Source organism: Salvelinus sp. IW2-2015, linkage group LG27 (assembly GCF_002910315.2).
Source record: "Salvelinus sp. IW2-2015 linkage group LG27, ASM291031v2, whole genome shotgun sequence".
Classification (NCBI taxonomy): Eukaryota; Metazoa; Chordata; class Actinopteri; order Salmoniformes; family Salmonidae; genus Salvelinus; species Salvelinus sp. IW2-2015.
In genome coordinates this window covers 20,417,853-20,434,779 of record NC_036867.1, presented here as the reverse complement: position 1 = coordinate 20,434,779, position 16,927 = coordinate 20,417,853, and the positions used below count along the sequence as shown (strand labels likewise).

Below are 16,927 nucleotides of genomic sequence, written 5' to 3'. Positions count from 1 at the left end.
GTCAAAAATATAAATAGTAAAGTAGAGTACAGATACCCACAAAAACTACTTAAGTACTACTTTCAAGTATTTTTACTTAAGTACTGGTACTGTATATGGTCCCACTCTTTCAGTGTTCATTTAACACTGGTTCCAGTGTGTATATGGCTCCACTATTTTAGTGTTGATTTAACACTGGAGAATTTGCTGTATACTCATGTTGGTTGCTGGTATGGTTTATATTTAGGTGCAGGGGCTCCCACAATACTTTTGAGATAATATTCTGTAAGAGGTGCAGCAGCTATAGCAGAAGAAAAATTGAGGAGCCAGTACTCAATCAAGCGCTGCACTTCCTGTATGTTGTAATAGATCTAGGTCGACCCCAATTGCTCAGAAAATATGGTTTCTCTCTAGAAAGGGCAATATGACCTACCGGTATGGTACTATTTTGGTGCCGCTTTTGCTTGTATTTTGACTCACCGAAACAGTAAAAATGTGCTTAAAAAATAACTAGAATGGAACTTCCGGTCACACAGCTTTATGAGCAGAAAGTGGTCTTCCATCTTAAAGGACTGTTAAAGACATATCCAGTACATAGAGAGAGAGGTAGAGAGATATGTCAAGCTTTGTCCTTCATCTTAAAGGATATGTGTCTTGTTGTGTCAGGTGACTCAGTCCAACCCTTCTTTATATCTCTTCATACATAGGGACAGGTGTTCCCAAACTGTCAACGTCCTGAAGTAATCTAATCTCTTATGGCAGACACCCTCCTTGCTCCCACCGCCCCCCTCTAAGCATAGTAAGGATTTTATCATTACAGTTAGTAAGGAATCATGAGAGCATTAGACTGCTTCTTAAAATTGCACTTTATTCCCTATGTAGTGTGTTACTTTTAAACAGGGCCTTACAGTAGGTAGGGAATAAGGTGCCATTGGGACACAGACTCAGATACATAGCAATGTGATTTGACTCTATGGAGTATATTCCTTTCTTCTCCTGGAGTAGAATGTCATAATAGGAAGATACAGAAGTCCCAGAAATGTCACATTACCTTAAACTCATAGCCACTGGTTGAAAGGGCCATAGAAACCTGAGCTATCTATAGAGCCTGGTCTGCATCCCAAATGGAAACCTATTCACTACATAGTGCACTACTTTTGATCAGAGCCCTATTGGGCTACACACACACCAAAGTGTTGGTATTTCAGCCAAATAGCCTAGTTATAAATACCCCTAGAGAAGACCAGACAGGGAATTGCATCACCTCAGAGAGGCAAATCACAAAACTTCCTAGTTCTCTGACTGCCTAACTGGTTCAGATTCTCTTTATGAAATAATTTATCGCGACCGTTCCAGACTCGGAGCGACAGTCAGAGTGACATTTAGAGCACCAGTCTGTAGGATAATTATTGGGTCTGAACACAGTAGTGTGATTGTTACACACACACAGTAGTGTGATTGTTACTGCAGTCTGTCATTGAGACGATTTGACATGGTTCTGTCACCTGCCCAACGGGTTGTGATCCAGAATTGAGTGATTATGATACATAATTCAATCTTATGGAAAAACAGGTGCCAAAGTGTATTTTTATCAAGCTGACAGGGAGAGCATTGTTTTGTGTCTTCTTGTCTACCTGTTCTTGAACTTTCAATAATATGTTCTGTTCTTTTGTGAAACAAAGAGCAGTTTACGCCATTTTTTACGTCATTTTTTACGTCTCTTTACATCCTTATTCTTATTCAGTCTCGCCACACACACATACACACACAGGCACACACACACATTCCCCTGCTCCTTGTGGAAGCCAATTAGTCAACAACGGGTCAATCAATGTAATTACACAAAAAGGAGAAATGAACATGTCACAAGCTTGGGGATAAAGGGTTGGGGGGGGGTTAAGATTCCTTCCCTTCTGCTTTCATTGTCTTTGCAGTAAAAAAAAAATGCATCTGGATGGAAAGCTGCCGAGATGGTGGGGTCAGTAGTACATGATAAGTGCATCCCAAATGGCACCCTATTTCATACATACAGATGTAGGATTTTAATTTGGTCACTATTTTGTTGCTGAGAGGAAACGCAAACTTGTCGTTTGAAAAATACTTCTGAAGTTTGTAAGTTATCAGGATAAGGTAAAACCCAGATGCAGACCGTGTCGAAGTTACAATGTTTATTACAGCAACAGAGGCAAAAGTACAGGACGGCAGGCAGGCTCAGGGTCAGGTCAGGCAGAGGTCGGAAATCAAGATGGGGGCAAAGGTACAGGACGGCAGGCAGGCTCAGGGGCAGGCAGAGTGGTCAGGCGGGCGGGTTCAGGGTCAGGACAGGCAAGGATCAAAAACCAGGAGGGTGAGAACAAGAGAGGCTGGGAGAAGACAGGCACTGACACGACAAAAGCTGGTAAGCTTGACAAACAAGACGAACTGGCAACAGACAAACAGAGAACACAGGTATAAATGCACAGGGGATAATGGGGAAGATGGGCGGGGGGTAGAGACACCTGGAGAGGGGTAGAGACAATCACAAAGACAGGTGAAACAGATCAGGGCGTGACAAAGTTCCACTTTGAACATTCACACTTGATTTGCGAAAAATGTATCAACCCCTACAAAAATGTCCATTCATTATATTCAGCATAATACTTAAAATGTCCTGTTGCTGCAGGATTATTTTCCTGCAGTAGCAAACTGGCTCAAATTAAGATCCTATATCTGAGTCGCACTACTTTTGAGTTGTTATTGAGGCCAGCGAAAGACAGTGTTCAAAAAATACATAAAAAATGGGTCCCCCCCAAAAAAGTAACGTGATGCTTGGAGTAGCTGAACTAAAGTTGAACAAGTTAAATGTGTTGTCATCCAGGACTCTAAACAACCCAGCTAGCATATGTTGTGGGAATGTATGTTTTTGGTTTCACATTGGTTGTGGGAACGAAGCCATACGTTTCCTGACCGGTAAACAGACATTTTTTTATTTTTATATTCTGAGACCAGAAGTGAAACTTTCACCTGTTCTAGGAACGTTTATTTTTTAGGTTGCAGGGAGGTTCTGAAAATATTTTACTCTGGTTCGTTGAAAGTTTTCCTGGGAGGTTTTATTAACGCTCTGAGTATCACTGAATCACTGAATGTTTCAATAAGACTTTTAATAACACTGCTAGTTTATTTTTTGTTAACTTTTGTGAACACCAAGCACAGATAAGGCACATGGAAACTAATTTCCCTAGGCATTAACAAGATAGAGGATAGAGGGGGTTTTGTTGTTCCTGAGAACGGAATGTGTGTTTTTAAATAACATTCTCAGAACATTCTCTGAACATTAATAACGTTTTATAAAACTGGTTGTTTGGATCCTGGATGCTGGTTGGACGAGCAGCGTTCCAAGCCGTGCTGTGTTGGCCGTCACAGACACACCTATGCCTGCTAACAGTTCCATCTGAAAATGATCACTGCTCCTCCATCTGAATATCATGTTCATGTTGCTGTCCGAATCATCTCTTGCATTTATCTCAACTCACACATTATTTCCCTTTGCTTCCAGCCTAGCATATAGTTTGGTATAGCGGGGGTTAATATGAGCTGTCCTACCGGAAAACAATGTTTCACTTTCGATCTCTGTAGTACCATACATAGATTGAACGGTGTCCAGACGAGACAAGACGACCAGACCTTTTGCATAGCAACTATGTAAAAAATAACTAACAACCAGATTTTTGTTGAGTCTATATCTTCTGGTGGAAGAATGTAATTGTACGAATTGACTTATTATAATAAAGTTTTAATTAAAATATTTAATTCATCGTTTTTTTCATATGTTTGTAACAGTTTCATAAAAGCAATAAGGCACGCAAGACAGTGCTGTGACTCTTGTGCCTTATTGGTTAATTATTGTGGTTTCTAACTTTTCTTAACGTTCTGAGAACAGAATGTATGTTTTAAATACAATTCTTAGATTGGTCTCTGAACGATACTAAAGTTTTCAGAACAATTTGAGAACATGACTTTAAATAGAATCATGAGTAATCCTGTAGGAAACATTATGCTGAAGTATTGAAATTCCCACAGAAAATAGTTTTTTCTTAACGTTCTCTGAAATATCTAATAACATTACCAATGTCAAACCAGTTGAAGAACGTTCCTAGAACATTACCAAAATTGAAATTAAATCTAAACATGTTTGATCTTTTAGGAAATGTTCTGTTAAAGTAATGAAATACCAAGATAATAATGTTATTTTGTCAAGTTCCTTAAATGTGCTGAGAATGTCTCAAAGCCAAGCAACTATCCTGCACCATTCCCAGAAAGTTGTGGGAAGGTTGTATGCAAGATAACCATAGAACAACCACGCTCTCACCAAGCTCTAAGAAACATGGTTATCCGAACGTTATATGCTAGCTGGGAAGCTAACATTGAGATGTGAGTCTCACCAATGGATTATTAGCATACTTCCCTTGTCCTGTGATTGAAAACAATGAAACTCGTGGCCTGGGATGGTCTAGTGCCCTCAAGCTCAACTCTGGACCTCGAAGCCAGTGCCACTACTTTTTAAAAATTGTTCCCCTCTTATCAGGCACTGATTTAGACCTGTGACACCAGGTGAGTGTAATTAATTATCAGGTATAACAGAAAACCAGCAGGCTCTGGACCTCATAGGGTAAGAGTTGAATACCCCTGATATCGGTTAAGTCTGCTGCCTTCAGCGCATACAGTACACAAACTCTATAAAATGCTGGGTTGTTTGTATTACCCATTTGCTGGGTTGCAGGCATTGGGCCACTTAGTTGGGTTGTTTTCTTTAAAAAAAACAAGGTTGGGTTATTGATGTTAGGTTATTGAAATATGACCCAGTTAGTGGGTTAAAGTGATCCGTGATTTACTGAATGAGTGGAATTACTTTTCGTCTGACAAATGGGCAAGGCGTTGCGGCTGTCTGAAAACTGTGAGTAAAAAGCTAATGTTTATCAATCTGGACAGCTACATGGAAACTTCATGACTGACTAGGAAAAAAAACAAGAATAACCACTTTTTCCATGGTGGTAAGCCAGGTCTGCATCCCAAATGGCACCCTATTCCCTATGGGTTGTAGTCAACAGTAGTGCACTGTAGAGGACATAGGGTGCCATTTGGAACTCAGACCAGATTTGTTTCCATCCAGACACAGTTTATCCTTCTGAAGTATCACTCCTCTCTTGGATCGTTGAAGATCCAATACAGTGTGAGCCAGTAAACACAGGACAAACAAGGGACTCATTCATCCTCTGTGTGTGTGTTTCAATGTTTCTGTGTTTGTTTCTATGTTACTGCGTTTCCTTATGATGGTCATCATCAGTCTTTTAGGTCTGCACCTTTTAAGTCAGCTTCCAAGGTTCCTCTTTTCGTTCTCTGATTTCGCTGCATAAAGGCGCAGCATATTACAGCAGCAGAGACAACGACAGGGTCATAGAGAGTAGGGGTTCCAGGAAGGGGGGAGGAGATGAGTTGGGGGGCTAATATCAGTACAGAGAGACATGTTTTCCCCAGTCTCCCTGACACACACACACACACACGTTCCCAAAGTTTGCAGTGGACCCCGTCGTTCTGAAATCTGCTGGTTGTGCTGTCTCTTCGGCTCCTGTCAATGTATCAGGGCCAACTAGCGCCCTATTCCCAGCGCAATTCAGCATCAAACGGCAGAGGAGAAGCCTTTTATCCCAAACGAGAACGCCACAGCTACGTGTCACAGGGAAGAAGCAAACGAAGCCTCGACAATGAGCTAGGCGCGGCGTGGATGGGAAGGTGGGGAAGAGTGAAAGTCAATGGTTGCATCCCAAATGGCAGCCTATACCCTATAGTGCAGTACATTTGACCTGAGCTCTATTGGCCCTGGTAAAAAGTAGTGCGCTACATAGGGAATAGGGTACCAGTTAGAACGTTGTAGTGAAAGTCAATAGTCTAGCGAGGTTGTAGTGTTTAGAGACTGGAGGGGAAATGTGGAAAGGTCACATTTACATAAAAATAAAAAAAGGAAGTATGAAGACACAGCTAGCTAGCTCCAAGACAGAGCACATTGAACTACTGTAGTCAAGTACTAAATGTTCACTCAACTGAACCCTGTGCTTAATCTTGATGTCTTAATTATATCAAATATTGATTACATCCCAAATGTCACGGTATTCCGAATGTAGTGTTCTACTTCTGACCAGAGTCCACCTTTTCCCTACATAGCGCACTACTTTTGATCAGAGCCCCATGGGCCCTGATCCAAAGTAGTAGGGGAGAGTGGGGTAAGTTGAGCCAAAGTGTTAGTTGAGCCACTCCTTGTTTCTAAAACCATACAGTTTATCATGTGACCAAATATTTAGGAAGAGGTCATCATTTCATTGAGTGTGTAAAGGAAGAAAGCATATGGAAAAAGTGGTAAGCAAGTTTAGTCTAAAAAATTGATTTTCACAAAGTCAAATTAATTGATTGTGTTACAGGTTTCATGATGCTTGTATCTAAACCAAAGCAAATAGTTGTGTACATCAGTTGGAGTCTTTATAAGCTACACCATGAGGTCCTAAACCTAGCATGAATTTGCATCCTTGAAGGTTTGTGGGCTAATATAGTCCAAATGTTTGCTTAGGGTCATTATCCTGCTGGAAGGTGAACCTCCGTCCCAGTCTAAAATATCTGGTAGAGGTTTCCCTCAAGAATTTCCCTATATTTAGCGCCATCATTCCTTCAATTCTGAGCAGTTTCCTGGTCCCTGCCGATGAAAAACATCCCCACTGCATGATGCTTCCACCACCATGCTTCACTGTGGGGATGGTATTCTCGGGGTGATGAGAGGTGTTGGTTTTGGGCCAGACTTAGAGTTTTCCTTGATGGCCAAAAAGCAACATTTTTGTCTCATCTGACCAGAGTACCTTCTTCCATATGTTTGGGGAGTCTCCCACATGCCTTTTGGCAAACACCAAATGTGTTTGCTTATTTTGTCTTTAAAGCAATGGCTTTTTTTCTGGCCACTCTTCCGTAAAACCCAGCTCCGTGGAGTGTATGGCTTAAAGTGGTCCTATGGACAGATACTCCAATTTCCGCTGTGGAGCTTTGCATCTCCTTCAGGGTTATCTTTGGTCTCTTTGTTGTCTCTCTGATTAATGCTCTCCTTGCCTGGTCTGTGAGTTTTTGTGGGCGGCCCTCTCTTGGCAGGTTTGCTGTGGTGCCATATTCTTTCCATTTCCTAATAATGGATTTAATGGTGCTCCGTGGGATGTTCAAAGTTTCTGATATTTTTTATAAACCAACCCTGATCTGTACTACTCCACACCTTTGCCCTTGATCTGTTTGGAGAGCTCCTTGGTCTTCATGGTGCCACTTGCTTGGTGGTGCCCCATGCTTAGTGGTATTGCAGACTCTGGGGCCTTTCAGAACCGGTGTATATATACGGAGATCATGTGACAGATCATGTGACACTTAGATTGCACACAGGTGGACTTTATTTAACTAATTATATGACTTCTGAAGGTAATTGGTTGCACCAGATCTTATTTAGGGGCTTCATAGCAAAGGGGGTGAATACATATGCACGCACCACTTTTCCGTAAAAAAGAATTTGGGAATTTTTGGAAACCTTTTATTTTTTTAAATTTCACTTTACCAAGTTGGACTATTTTGTGCATGTCCATTACATGAACTCCGAATAAAAATACATTTAAATTACAGGTTGTAATGCAACAAAATAGGAAAAAGGGGGATGAATACTTTTGCAAGGCACTGTATATTGCAATGTATGTATGAAATCAAGATGCATTTTTATTGTTACAGAGCAGACATCATCATGCCCCTTGTATACAAATGTAAAACAAGCAGGTGTCTAGCCCCCCATGAGGTTCTTCAGAGATCAGCCAAGGAAGTAAGAGAAGGGAAGAAGTCCATTTGAGCAGCAGCAAGGGATGAACAAGTGACTGAATGACAATGATGAGGTACAATGTCAAAAAAAGAAAATTAACATGTACGTGCTGTTAGGTTCTAATTTTCAGAGAAAATAACTCACGGACACTAGAGAAGCTTAACCAAGTTGACGTCTTCCCAAAGGGTTGACACAGCTGGATTCAGACAAAAACACGTTTCCACCACAAGTATATATACTCCACTTTAGGCCCTCCTCCTTCTCTCCAATCCTTACATCTTATGGTTCGACAGGAGAAGGGTAATAGATAATAAACCATAATTTCTCCCCTCAGGCGATCTGACCTGACCTCAACCCCTCCTTCGCCTAATCCACAGATGTACATCCGCTTCCCCTATAGCAATCCTCAGACTTCCTCCTGTCCACCCAACACTGCGGATAACCATTAACTTCTGATGTAAAAACCAGTCTCTTTCACTCCTTTATTTACTATGCTTCTGCGTATGACAATGTTCCAAGTTTCACCCAGAATCTAACAGTGCGCAAAAGAGAGGCTATGATAGAGTAGCAGAGGCACACAAGGTCTTATGGCATGACATGAAGTCTGAGCTTGCTAAACATATCAAGAGTCTTGTGGACCAGTTTAATGGGCTTAGTAGTCTCAAATTGGCACATCGAAACAACAACCCTGTTCCAGACAACTGGTCAAGAAATGGAAGGGTAAGTGATATTGAACAGAGAGATCTACTGTTTCTCTGAACGTAGGCATACATTTAAGATATACAATATATCTCACCCCCATTCCATTAATTAAACTTTGATCTACCAGTACCATCACCCACTGTCACAGGACACCATCACCCTTACCCCATTGCGGCTCAACTTACCCTGTCCCTATATGCTCAACTTAACCCATACCCGGAGAGACTTCTTATCTTTTTGTAGTTGTTTTCAAAACTGTTATGTTTACATGTATTCTGATTATTTCTGTAGATATCTTTGTTAGAAATAATACTATATTCCCCTTGATGTAGTGATGCTGAATGTAAAAAATTTCTGAACATGCCCCACTCTCCCCTACACTATATAGGGAATAGGGTGCCATTTGGGACACAGTCATAGTGCACTTTAGTTTACCCAGTGCTAAATCCTGCTGTCTTATAATTACACAGACAGAACAGTCTGCATTTTGTTATTATGGATCTGGTCAAAAATAGTGTATAAACTATGTAGGGAATAGGGCGCCATTTGGGACACAGCCAGGTAGTATTTATCTCTGGTACATTGGTAATGACCATGCTGTACACATCTCTACTCCACAATCACAGACAAACAGATGCATCTATCTGATCTGCTGTGCTAGGAGTCAACACTTCCTCTCTTAATGTTCCTTTGTTTCTACCTCTAAGTGGAGATAGACATAAAAAGCTTTGGCTGCGTGCCCCAAAGACATGAGGGATCACTTTGGCATTTCTTTGGTCTCAGCAATCTTGGGCAGGAAAGACTGCTTTCTTTTCTTTCCTCTTTCATCTCAGTCAGACAACATGGAGGATTTGCGCTCTCTCCTTTTGTCTTTTCTTTTCTTCTGATTCTCTCCCTCTTTCTCTCCCTCTACCAGTGGTAGTGACATTAATCCTCATACTTTATACTGTATTCAGCCCAGGCCACATCAAATGTTTAATCGAGTTAAGGTTCCAAGTTAGTGCCATCATCTCTCCATGTCAGTTTAAATTAGTGATCTGTTATATTCAGCTGTAAAGGCAGTCGGGCGAGGCGTAACTGAAAGGTTACACATCTTATAGTCTTATCGTTCTACCGTATCATGACCAATTTGTTCATGTAACTACCAGGTGACAGGAACAAGTGGTTTCTTCCTCCTCCTTGGCCAATCGACAACTCTAAACCTTTTGAGTGGGCAGAGATGATCCATAAGGCATGACAACACACCGTGTCCCTATAATGTTCTGCATATCACATCAACCTATGTCCAGATTAGCAGAACAACCAGAACACAACTATATCCAATCTATTTCTACGCTGTATCTATAACTATTGTGGTGGATCCCTTCTGGACTCTTGTTTCCCTGTTTCCCCAGACTTCCTCCACCCCTAGAACACTGAAAATACCCCAAAAAGAGACCTTGCTTTCGATAAGCCCAGACGTTCAATTTGTTCTGCCAATTACGATCTGCCAGCCTCCCAGTGTGATGAAGGCCACTGCTCAATGGGGTGGAATGCCACCCTGTCGTACCCCACCCCTCTCCTCCTATCGCACTCCGCCCGACAAAGCAGGACCAAGAGGGACTGAGAGGGGCCGAGTCCCCCTGCCTTTTCTGGGGGCCCAGTCAAGAATTGTCTGACAGATTGGCTGAGGCACTAACCAGTCAGGTCTTCAAAGAAACAAAGAGGTCGGGGGAGACCGGGAGAAGAAGAATGGGCTGGCAAATGAGAAAGAGACATGTTGAAAGGGACAAGAGCGGAGTTGAAGGAGATAGAGGGAAAAAAAAAATTGAACTGATAGAGAGAGCAACCTTTTGACCATCTGTTCTGTGGAGGATGACAACAGCCCTCATCTGTATTTTTAGTACCATACAACAGACTAAATTATGCTGTCAGGAAGATGAAAGAGACTGGACAGGCTTGGAGAGGAAGCAAAAAAGAGCCAAATATGTTGACAGAAAAAATAATAAACATGACTCACAGTGCAAATATGGGTAATTCACGTTTACATAACTTAACAGATGATCTTATCCAGAGTGACTTACAGGAGCAATTAGGGTCAAGTGGTACATCAGCAGATTTGTCACCTAGTCAGCTCGGGGATTCGAACCAGAGACATTTTGTTTACTGGCCCAACACTCTTTTCCGCTATGCTACGGTTATGTTTGGAGTATTCCAATATCAAAATAGCTTGGAACAGTTGATAATAAGAGCCACCGGTCGCATTATAATATGCTACTAATGAGATACTAATGATAAAGCATTTTATTTGGTATAGCACATTTCATAAACCCAGTGTGCTTGAACAAAGCCAAGCCACATCACACTTCCTTCCTGGAGCTAATACATTTACATTTTCTGTCTAAGCATGGTTGAGTAATTCCTCTCTGACTTTGTTCTGAAGTGGAAAGAAGTAAAAAAACAACATGCACAAAATCTGCATCTCAAATCGCATCCTATTCCCTATACTGTATAGTGCACTACTTTTGAGCAAGGCCCATATTGGGACACACACTTAAAACACTCAACACTTCACTATATTCATTTCACGATTGCTTTAAATTAAATATAGTTTTTTCCTCCCTCTCCTCTTTCCAGATGATAATTTTTCTCTATTCTAAACAGGGATCAGATTTTCTGTGACCATGTTAAATGGAGGCTTTGTAGGTACTGGCATGCACCTAATTTCCAAAATCTTGATGGCAATTTGAAAAACAAATTGCTTTGTCTCTGACTGGGCAAGGCAGGGCAATATAATGTAGTTTTAAGTTTCATATTTTGCGCCTATAAATCCTTATAAAGATCAGTTTGTGTAGGACATACAAACTGAGAGAGAAAATTAGATACTTTTTTATCTTCCTTTTCCCTCTCTTCCTCTTTCTCGGTTTTCTACTTCGCTGCTCAAGGAAATAAGTCACCCCTCTCTGCCTCCACCTCCACATAAGCTGCTTTATTCACTTGCAAATACTGAAAGATAAAATTAGTGGCTTTGGTGGCACAAAAACCCATCCCTGCCCACCCTGTATAACAATATAATATCATTTTGTCCTTTTCTCTCGCGCTCATTGTTTTATTCCAGCTCTCTTGCACTTTCTCTGTCTTTCAATCGCTGGTGCACCTCTCTCTCTCTCTCTCTCTCTCTCTCTCTCTCTCTCTCTCTCCTCTCTCTCTCTCTCTCTCTCTCTCTCTCTCTCTCTCTCCCTCTCTCTCTCTTCTCTCTCTCTCTCTCTCTCTCTCTCTCTCTCTCTCTCTCTCTCTCTCTCTCTCTCTCTCTCTCTCTCTCTCTCTCTCTCCCTCCTCTCTCCTCTCTCTCTCTCTCTCACCTCTTTCTGCTCTGAGAAGCATTCCTATCCCCTGCCTCAGGTTGCATATTTCTGGTTGCGGACCCCTGATTGTACACAGCAGCCAATGGTCCTTTAGTCTGATTGGCTCCTGAAAATATGACACTGTGGATGAAAGCGTGGAGACAGAAAGATCGAGAGAGAGAGAGAGAGCTTGTGGAAAACAAAAGGGAGAGAGCCTGGAGAGAGAGAGAGAGTGTAGAGAGAAAGAGAGAGAGAGAGACAATGAGTGATAGAAGAAGAAACTTTACAAAGACACCCAGTGTGGTTAAGAGGGAGCATGGACCCAAAGAAACTTTAGGGGAACTGATGCATTGCAGGCAGTTACTTCCACAACTTTACCAAGTGCAATTTAGTGAGAGTGGAGAGAAAAGAAGAGACGGATAAGAGAAGAAGACAAAAACTGTCTGAAAAGGACAGAGAAAGAAGGTAAGGTCTGGAATTTTAAATCATTCTGACTTCTCGCTAGAATGCCTTTCTACATGATCATCAATGAGAGATTTCAATTAAATTCTTCAATGGGTGTTACTGTTGGGAAATTGCAGTCAATGACAATGGTTTCTCATTTCCTTTCTGCATGTTTAAAATGTTCAGTCATTGTCTTGATGTTTTCCTTTGACATTTGTTTTTTTTTATATGTAGAAATGGAAATGAGAAACCTGTGCAGAGTGAAACAAGCTAACTGAAGCTGTAACCTGTTTATAATGTATGTTCATTTTGTACATCATTTTTATTTGTCAAGAATGGACTTGAGTAATATGAGGAGAGAGTATTGGTCTGTGAGAATGCTTGTGGCAAAGTACAAACTTGTATAACTTCAATACAAACCTGGGCTCAAAAGTGTATGGGGTCATTCAGTACACGTCTAGCCCTGGCGGCAGTTCAAACACACTGTATTTGAAGTCTGGACTTTAGTTTAGTATTCAAACCTCAGTCACAGTGAAGGCTTTAATTTTTCAACATGACGAGGACTTTTGTCACTCTTCTTCAAAACCATTAAGCTGTCTCCTTGTAAACCGAAGCTGGGAAATAAACCGGATTGACAAGTGTGCACAAAGACACAAAGACATTGTAGCTATTATCTGTGTCAGAAGTTGGGACGATTAGCGCTCATTCACGGAACTGAGTGACGCACATTATGCGGATCCTATGAGTCCTATGGACCCTAGTCCAAAGTAGTGTACTACATAAGGAATAGGGTGACATTTGAGATGCACTCCCAGACGTTCCGACGCTCTACTCTCCCAGTCATGCAGTCGTGTTTTTAAACAACATTCCGACACAGACGGACAGGATAACAGAAAAGGAATCTCTGAATCGCTAAATGCTCAAGCGTTTATGCAGCAGAGAATAAATACATTACCTCTCTATCTCAACAACAACCTATCCCAATCTCTCCATCTGCAGAGATGTTTTGGAGTGATTATGAAGGGATATTCGAGTACTGAATAGGCCCTCTGCTGTCTGCAGGGTTGCATCCCCAAAGGCACCCTATTCCCTATATAGTGCAGTACTTTTGACCAGGGCCCTGGTCAGAAGTAGTGCACTATGCAGGGAATAGGATGCCTTTGGGATGCAACCCAGGACTCTGTTGGTTATTTGTGGTGGAGTGAAATGGATTGCAAACTTTCCCGATGACACTCATGCCCCGTGACATAATTTCCATGCACCAGCGGTCGGGATGAATGCCAATTTGTGTGATATAATTTCTCCATAAATCACAAGGTTTCTTTTTATATACGTGCAGGGGGAAAGAAAGAAAGAGAGAAAGAAAGATAGAGAGAGCAGCACCAGCGATGGAAAGAGAAAGAACGTGCAAGATAGTTGGAATAAGACAATGAGCTTGAGAGAAAAGAAAGAGAAAATGATATTGTTGTAGAAAAGAATAGGACAAAGGAGCAGGTAGGAAAAAATGTGGTAATAACTTGTGCCCTTCCCATGGCACTAAGGGTGCTAGCCCATTGCTACAGACAGAGAAAGCAACACTACGTGGTTCACAGCACATAATGTACTGTACATCCTAAATTTTCAGAGGCTCACACGTAGCCCCAGAACACATGGAGGCAGGATGGAGAGGAAGGGAAGAAGGATAGAGGGAGAGAGAGATGGATATAGAGAGGGTAGGGTATAATTAGGAGCACCACATTAAACAACCCATAGGGAGGGAAGGAGATGCACCCTCACTTTGCAGCAGCAGTACAGACAGTGGCTGAGGTTACAGCTACACAGAGAGAGGCTGGGGGTTGGGAGTGCCAGCTACAATTAGGGAGTGTGGCAAAGGCAGGTTCAGAGCCTGCCCCATGCCAGCTCTTCCTCCAGTCCTGGAGGGTGGAGGTGGGGTGTGAGGGATGAGGGATGAGTGGTTAGGATTGGGGACAAGAGGGGTGCAGGCACACACGCGCATGCTTGCATACATACGCCGCACACACACACATACACAAACATCTGCGAGATCTGAGAGTGATAGCATAGAGAAAACACACCTCCTGTTGCTCCAAACAGCATTTGAAGATTGCTGCCTCCCTCTGTGAACTGTCAGTGATATCACTGTACCATAGACCTTTTGCTGCTGAGAAAATCACACAACCTCATATAAAAAAAATATACAGAATACAAGAAATCATTGGAATAGGCTTTACGACAAGGTACATGCAGGCTAAGGTACCGCAAAGTAGTGAGGTTCAATCCAAAAATTAACCTACTTTGAATAGTTTATGAAAATCTATAATTCTATGACTTTTCTTTGAAAATGAAAATGGCTTATGTTTTCTCAGTCTAGCATAGGTGGGAGTCTGGCCACCCACACCAGGATGTTACCCATCAATGCTGCCCTAAATAACCCAGAAACGGTGCATCCATCTTTGTCTGGGGTCAAAGATATGAAGTGTCTCAGTGATGGCTACTTTCTCCACCATGCAAAATCAATTGTGGTTAACAAATTAGCCATGACGTATCTCCCTGTGGTTTTATCATGCTGTAGCCCCAACTCCGCCCCTCTTTCACGGTGACTCCGTAATTAATGGTCCATTTGGGAACGGGGTTCCTCTTAGATAGGGGTGAATGGAGGATACGGACGTGCCCACTGTGAAATTAAGCCTTTTGAATGACCTTAAAGGCGGACCTGGGCCTACATAGGAAATAGGACCACACTGTCACACAAAGTTGGGAAAAAGTCTGAACGTTATCTCTTCAATAGGTAGGCCTACATTGTGACGTATCTGTTCAACGACACACTGCCGCACCACATGAAGCTATATATCTGAAAGTTATCTATTCAACAGATATGTTGTTTACCACACTGTTGTCAGCACACACAACGTTGAGAGAAAGTCTTAGTTATCTGGTTCAGTGTTCAATGGCTACATTGTTGGAGTGTCATTGTTGATGGTTTGGTAAGCAGAGTGTATAACTCTGCTTCAGACAAGTACACCGCTGCTCCTGAGAAGGAAGTGCTCTCTCGATAGGGAGTAGGCCACCATCATATAAGATTGACTATGTGAAAAAAATTGAAATCATTTTCACATGATCTGCAGCAGAGCACAAAAGTCAGGCTGAGTTCACAGAGTCTGAGTGACTAAAGTCAGAGGGTTTCTGTACCGTTCTGTTAGTTGTTATAGCCTTGTTTCATGTGTGTTTTTTTCCTCTTTAGTAGGCCTAAGGGTTACGGGAGAGGGAAAGTAGTGGTTTTGAAGGTATTCTTTCGCCAAATATTAGTGCATGGTCTTTAATGGCACCCTATGGTAGGTCAAAAGTAGTGCACTATATAGGGAAAAGGGTGCCATGCTGACAGACTGACGGAGAGTTTGATGACTCAACCATATGGTCCTTTAATTCCTCGAACACCAGCTGTTACTGCTGTTGATTGTTACATCCCCCCTCCTTGATTGACACACACATTAAATACACAAGCACGCACTCAAACATGCATGCACAAACATACACATAGACAGTGCAACAAGGATGCTTTGAGAACGACACACATTTTTATAAGGCACGCTGTTCTCTTTGAGAGTTAAACTGTCTTTTACCGTTTCTCCTACGAAATCCTCAAGTCAGTAGAAAATGTCATTGTGGTGGGAAAAGACCTCCTCTTAAGCTTTCACATATGATGTCTCCTCCACCCTTCATCCCTCCACCATCCATCCATCCATCCATCCATCCATCCATCCATCCATCCATTCATCCATCCATCCATTCCTCTGTTCTGGACAGGGGAATCTTGTGTGGTTGGTCGTAAATGCAGGAGCAGCAAGAGCAGCTGCTAATCTGAAGAGCCATCAGATTAGTCTGAGGGAGATGTGTGGAGTGTTTAGCCAGCACAATTATGTAGCATGTTACCTCATTAGACACAACAAAAAAAGAGGTAGAATGCAATGGGTGCATGCCCTGACCTCTGCCGGGAGCAGCACACACACACACAAACACACAGTCGTGAACCCTGAGAGGGAAGGGCTGGGGGGGTGAAGGGGTGTGTGGAGGGTTTAGCGAGGAGATAATTTGACTTCATAATGAACAACATGGCAAATTGAATAGAATGGAGAGAGAATGGAAACAGACAGAATAGGGTAGGACCAGGAGGGGCCCATGGGGGTCAGGGCTCACCCAGCCTGCAAGGGGCCCTCGTGGGGCTCTAAATTCAAGTTTGCATCCCAAATGGCACCATATTCCCTATATAGTGCACTACTTTTTAACTGGGCCCATAGGGAATAGGGTGCCATTTGGGACATATCCCCTGAGTTGGAGGGCCAGGGTGGCTAGTAGCCATATACCCCCTCCTATCAGGGGCTCTGTAACAATACCACCACGCTCAGCACCCTCCCCTAGCCACCAGTCTCTTTGTGACTCTTCAATAATGATTAACTGTGTTTTGGAGACTGGGAGTGTCCACTGCGGCACAATGAGCTCTCTCTTACACTATATAATAGAGCTCAACATAGTCTCTCTTTCTTTCTCTTTTTGCCCCCCCCCCCCCCACCACACTTTCCATATCTTTCTCCACGCCCACTGCTAGCAGTCTTTTCTT

General features: G+C 42.3%; 1 protein-coding gene across 2 annotated transcripts in view; it reads left to right on the top strand.

The window, feature by feature from the left end:
- The window catches only part of LOC111953752 (cadherin-20-like), a 114,579-nt gene that overhangs the window by 70,368 nt on the left and 27,284 nt on the right, over positions 1 to 16,927 (top strand). The window contains exon 1 of one of the 2 annotated variants that reach the window (XM_023973219.2): positions 12,074 to 12,333. The exons of the other annotated variant lie outside the window; for it this stretch is intronic. The gene's annotated coding sequence lies outside the window, so the exon portion shown is untranslated. Of the gene's footprint in view, positions 1 to 12,073; positions 12,334 to 16,927 lie in introns of those variants that run through there. 2 annotated transcript variants of the gene reach the window in all.